This window comes from Hibiscus syriacus, unplaced genomic scaffold (genome assembly GCF_006381635.1).
Source record: "Hibiscus syriacus cultivar Baekdansim isolate YM2019G1 unplaced genomic scaffold, ASM638163v2 tig00112000_pilon, whole genome shotgun sequence".
NCBI lineage: Eukaryota > Viridiplantae > Streptophyta > Magnoliopsida > Malvales > Malvaceae > Hibiscus > Hibiscus syriacus.
This window is the reverse complement of record NW_024063235.1, coordinates 2,914,218-2,920,818: the sequence shown is the minus strand read 5'-3', so window position 1 is coordinate 2,920,818 and position 6,601 is coordinate 2,914,218.

The following is a 6,601-nucleotide window of genomic DNA, read 5'->3' as shown; positions in this document are numbered from 1 at the left end:
CAAGAATCTGAATTTTTGAAAATTCATACTTTATGTTTTTCGACGTCCTGATTTCGATTCAGCAATCCGTTTGGCCAAATTCAGACTCGAAATACCCCAAAATGATAGTCAAACCCAAAAAATGCTTATATACTTAAGAATTTTAGCTTTGAACAATTAAGTAAGATTTGTGGTTGATTAATTATTATTGTTTGAAGGTACAAGAGACTCTCTGGATCGTTCAACAGCTCGACCCAGCTCTTCTAGATCAGTTAAACCACGTATACCAGTATTCACCCGTTCGAAAACTATAACAGAGAGTGGTGAAACCAACAACCAGTAGATCTACTATCTGAACCCATTATCGAGGTGTGTTCATGTTTACTACATAATGGTTTTATATGTTTTGAAATATGGTACATTGAAATCTATGAATTATTATTGTTGGTACACCGATTTATTTTGATGATTTATGGACTTTGATGACTGGTATATGGATATTGATTTTGGGATTGATTGAACTACAATTGTATAGCTCTGATCAAGCTAATAAACGGTTTAAACTATGATTTTCAAAAGTTAAACTCTTTTACGAATTTGTGAGATTTACTGGACTATGATTTGTTTAATGTACCTATTGTGATTTTATGGTAATGTTGGGACACACTGAGCCTAGCTCACCTTTCGAAAATGTTTTTCCCCTTTCAGATACTGTTGGTTAGATACTTCGGTTCGAGCACTTGGAGGATCAACATATCTCTTGAAATATATCTGATTGTAATATTTTAAACTTGCAAGTTGACTTTATTCTGGTGACATGGACTTATTTTAAAGTATTGTATTTTATAATGATGATACTTTTGCTATTACTATTCAGTTTATCGTGGTTTTGATTTTTAAGATATGTTTTAAATTAATTTATTACTGATTGGTTTTATATTTAAGAGTTGAGTTTTAAATAGTATAATTTATTATAATTTCATGTCATGAATAATGTGGTTTTACATTGATTGGATAACGGTTTTGGAAAATGTCTTTGTGATCCACTAGACTTAGTCGAAACGCATAGGCAGGGTCTAGGGGGTTACATTTATTGGTATCAGAGCTTTTGGTTTTTAACCCTCGGACCGTGTATGAGTCCATATTGAAAATACAATTTTGAAATATTTTACAAAACAAGTTACAAAGGCCATGTCACAAAATTATTAAGATTTTTAAATTGTGTTCGAGACTCCAAGTTCTTATCTAACCCTAAGTTTTATCTTCTGTAGTAAACTTGAGATCCATCAAAATGAGTGCTAGACGTGGTCGTCGAACTAGCCGTGGACGAGGTCGAGTGGCTAGATTTGTAGATCCGATTGATGAGATACGGGTAGATCCCCCACCTCCGATAGGTGATCCTGCTCCTACGACCCCAACGAATCTACCTCCTGCCGTTGGTATTGGCATGACTACACCGATCATAGGAGCGACCAATATTGAGTCAGAGTCTACCGGAGTTACTTTAGATGAGAATTTTGGTAGACAATTTCTGCAATTGATACAGGGAGCAGTCAGAGCTACTGGTGTTGTATCAGAGGTTCCTATTTCGCAGACTTTGTTTGCCAATGGAGTTAGAACTTTTGGGGGACAGATTGGTGGAGCTCCTACTGAAGCTGAGGATTGGCTCCAGGATACAGAGAGACGCATGGATCAGTTGGGTTTAGACTCAACTAAGAGATAACAGGGTGCTGTGGCGATGTTAGATGGTAATGCCTACACTTGGTGGGAGTCAGTGACCAGTAGTGTTCCTACCAATCGTTTGACCTGGATTTTCTTTAAGGATGCTTTCGGAGTCGTTTTCTGGGAGAGCGCTACTTAGCTCAGAGACGCCAGCAGTTTCAAGACCTGGTTCAGGGAGACATGACTGTTTCTGAGTACAGATCGAGTTCTTGAAGTTGCTGAAGTATGGATTCAATATGGTACCTACTGAGAGAGATCGATGTCGTAAATTTGCCCTTGGACTCAGATACGAGCTGCATAGGCAAGTTGTAACCCATCAGGATGAGATATTTGATGTGCTGGTGGGCAGAGCCAAAGATGCTGAAGAGGTGGAGGTTTTAGCTTCTGGTAGAGAGCGTGTTGAACAGGAACGATCTAAGAAATTTTCAGGCCCGATGGAGTCATCAGCACAATCCGGGAAAAGGACTCGTACTTCAGTCCCTCAGAGAAGCAATACACGTTTCAGGCCTGTAGCATCCTCACCGTTAGTTGGCAGTCGAGGTGTTCCTTGTCGTATTATCATGGGTTCCTCTGTGAGTTTTTGGTAAACAACACACAGGAGAGTGTCATAAGAAGATGGGTCTTTGCTATCAGTGTGGATCTAGTGGTCATTTTCGATGGGATTGTCCTCAGCTAGCTTCGTTTGAGCAGACCACTACTCAGACTCCGGTACGTTCTCAGACTACAGTACAGACTCCAATTAGAGATCATAGCCAAGTAAAGGCTCGTGGTTCAGCGTCCAGGACTGATAGTAGATCCCGACCTCAGCAAAATAGAGGGCCAACAGTTTCTGAGGCTAGACAACCAGCTTTGGTTTATGCCACTAGACGTCGGGATGACAGAGATGAGCCTGAGGTTATAGCAGGTACATTTACTATTTATTCTATCCCATACTTTGCATTACTGGACAATGGCTCCACTCACTCCTATATATCGAGCTCGGTATCTCGAAACCTTCAGATTCCGATCGAGAACACTGAAAATACTGTTACAGTTACGAGTCCAGTAGGACAAGTGGTATTAGTGAATAAAGTATTTCGGCGTTGTCCTCTCGAGGTTCAGGGAGAAATTTTTTCTCGCTGATCTTATGGAACTTCCTTTAGAGGAGTTCGATCTAATTCTTGAGATGGATTGGTTGAATAAACACAAGGTAAATCTAGATTGCGAATACAAGCGGGTTACTCTAAAGACTTCAGATGGTCAGACCGTGGTGTTAATTGGTGAACGACGTGGCTATCTCTCCAATATAGTTTCAGCTATAGAAATTGATCGTATGATCCGGAAGGGGTATGAGACTTTCATTGCTTGTATTTTGAACACTAAAGGTTCATTGTCCACGATCGAAGAGATCCGTACAGTTAGCAAGTTTCCTGATGTCTTTCCAGAGGAGTTGCCTGGTTTACCTCCTGATAGAGAGGTAGAGTTCGAGATAGAGACTTATCCGGGATCTGCACCTATTTCTATGGCACTTTATCGCATGGCTCCAAAAGAACTTAAGGAGTTGAAGGTCCAATTGCAAGAATTATTCGATCGAGGATTTATTCGGCATAGTACTTCACCATGGGGAGCTCCAGTTATGTTCGTGAAAAAGAAGGATGGGTCGCTAAGATTATGTATTGACTATCGGAAGTTGAATCAGATGACAGTCAAGAATAAATATCCACTACCCAAGATTGATGACTTATTTGATCAGTTGTGAGGAGCTACTGTATTATCTAAGATTGATCTTCGTTCGGGTTATTATCAATTGAAAGTTAAAGGATCTGATGTTGCCAAGACGGCCATTCGCACTATATATGGTCATTATGAATTCTTAGTGATGCCTTTTGGTTTGATGAATGCTCTTGCAGCTTTCATGGATTTGATGAATCGGGTGTTCCGACCATATTTGGATCAATTTGTGGTGGTCTTTATTGATGATATTCTAATCTATTCTCGTACTGAGGTAGAGCATGACGAGCATTTGAAAATCGTTCTGCGGACTTTGAGAGAGCATCGTCTATATGCCAAACTAAGCAAGTGTGAATTTTGGCTTAAAGAAGTGTCGTTTCTGGGGCATATTATTTCTGCGCGAGGTATTCAGGTCGATCCAAGATCGAGGCTATTGTGAACTGGAAACGACCCAAGAATATCTCTGAAATCCGCAGTTTCTTGGGCTTGGCTGGTTATTATCGACGTTTTGTAGAGGGCTTCTCGATCATTGCTTCTCCTTTGACAAAGTTGTTAAGGAAGAATGTGCTGTTTGACTGGGGTGAGGCACAACAGGAGAGCTTTGAGAAATTAAAGGAAGTATTGACTCAAGCACCAGTGTTGATTCAACCAGAGTCCGGGAAGGATTTTACAGTGTATAGTGATGCGTCACACTCAGGACTCGGCTGTGTTCTAATGCAGGAAGGTAAGGTGGTGGCTTATGCATCCCGTCAGCTGCGACCGCATGAGTGTAATTATCCTACTCATGATTTGGAGTTAGCAGCAGTGATTTTTGCCTTGAAGATTTGGAGACACTATCTTTATGGAGAGAAGTGTTACATTTTCACGGATCATAAGAGTTTAAAGTATCTTCTGACCCAGAAGGAGCTTAATTTGAGACAGCGACGCTGGCTAAAGCTTCTAAAGGATTATGATTGCGTGATTGATTATCACCCTGGTAAAGCTAATATTATAGCGGATGCTTTGAGTCGAAAGACGGTAACAGAGTTGAGATATTTAATGCCCAGGATGAATTTATATGACGATGGCACTCTGTTAGCAGAATTACAAGTTAAGCCGACCTTGGTTGATGAGATCAAAGTTAAGCAGCCCCTTGATAGCTCCTTGCTTTCCATCTTTGAGCTAGTAGAGCAAGGGACAAGCTCAGATTACGCCCTTGATCAGGATGAAGTTTTATGCTTTAAAGGTCGGTATTGTGTGCCGGATGATGCTGAGTTGAGGCAGACTATCCTCACGGAGGCTCATAGTAGTCCATATGCTAATCACCCCGGTGGAGATAAGATGTATCGAAATTTGAGAGAGAGGTATCATTGGGTCGGCATGAAGAAGGACATCTCGAATTTTATGGTGAGGTGTTTGACTTGTCAGCAAGTTAAGGCGGAACATCAGCATCCATCAGGTTTGTTACAACCTATCAAGATTCCTGAATGGAAATGGGAGCGTATTACTATGGATTTCGTTACTGGTTTACCTATGACTCCTTCGAAAAAGGAATCAATTTGGGTGATTGTTGACGGACTTACAAAGTCAGCTCACTTCATTCCTGTACGGATAAATTATACGTTGGACAAGTTGGTGAGGTTATATATTTCAGAGATTGTTAGATTGCATGGTGCTCCGTTATCTATCATTTCAGATCGAGATCCGAGATTTACTTCGAGATTTTGGAAGGCGCTATATACGGCTTTGGGTACGAGATTGGATTATAGTACCTCCTTCCACCCACAAACTGATGGTCAATCTGAGAGAGTAATTCAGATTCTGGAGGATATGTTACGGGGTTGTGTAATCAATTTTCATGGTAGCTGGGAGAACTTTTTGCCTTTGGCTGAATTCGCTTATAATAATAGTTACCAGACCAGCATTCATATGGCACCCTATGAAGCACTCTATGGGCGTAGGTGTCGCACCCCGATTTGTTGGACTGAGTTGCGTGATAGGAAGACTTTGGGACCTGAGTTAGTGCGGGAGACAGAGGACACAGTCAGATTGATCCGTGACCGTCTAAAGAGGCATTTGATAGGCAGAAATCTTTTGCAGATCAGAGAATGAAAGATATACAGTTTGAGGTTGGAGATCAGGTCTTTTTAAAAGTTTCACCCTGGAAGAAAGTATTGAGATTTGGACGTAAGGGTAAACTGAGTCCGCGATTTATTGGGCCGTATCGTATTTTGAAGAAAGTTGGACCTGTTGCTTATCAGCTCGAGTTGCCTTCCCATCTTAGTCGTATTCATGATGTTTTTCATGTGTCTATGTTAAGGCGATACCGTCCAGATCCAAGTCACATCATTCAGGTTGAGGAAGTAGAGCTGAGACCTGATTTATCATATGAGGAGGAGCCCATTCAAATCTTAGAAAGAGATGAGCGAGTTCTTCGGAATAGGCGTATTCCAATGGTCAAAGTTTAATGGAGTAACCGAGGCCTCTCAGAAGCTACTTGGGAGACATTGGAGTCAATGGAGGCTCAGTTTCCTCAACTGTTCTCATAAGGTGAATTTCGAGGACGAAATTTCTTGTAGAGGGGGAGAATTGTAACAACCCGAATATTTACAAAATAATATTTAATTGAAATTGGAGGTTAATTGTGAAAATTGGTAAATTGTTGGTGACTAAATCAAAATTTATGAGAGTTTATAGGCTATTTTAGAAGTGAAGGAAATCCAATGACCAAGCCTTGAATTTACCCTAAAACTGTCGGCAGCTTTGATTATAAGCGTGCATTTGGTTCTGATTTTCAGAACCAAAATGCTCCCAATTTTCCTTTCCCATACGCAGTTTCCAACTCCGATTCCGACGCCGTCCAAATTCCGATCATCGTTTTAAAACCACTGTTGTGTTCATCATCGAGCGTGGAACAAATCCTTCAATTTAATTGAAGCGAAACGCTGCCAAACGTCGGGAATTTACAGTCAAAGTCTCGACGTTGTTGTTAGCTCTATCGCTGGGAAAATCTTAAATTCACGCCGATCGTTGCTCCGTTTACGACACCTCCTGTACCATCGTGTTCCTTGTGTCGTTTCGAGTCCGTCGGTGTCAACCTTGTTCGCCGACGACGGCGGCGCGTGAGGAGGTGGAGCAGTTAAAGATTTGGCCGTGTTGAAATCGAGCTCTCCGCCGTTCAAAAATTTGAACCGATCTTTGTAAGTATCTA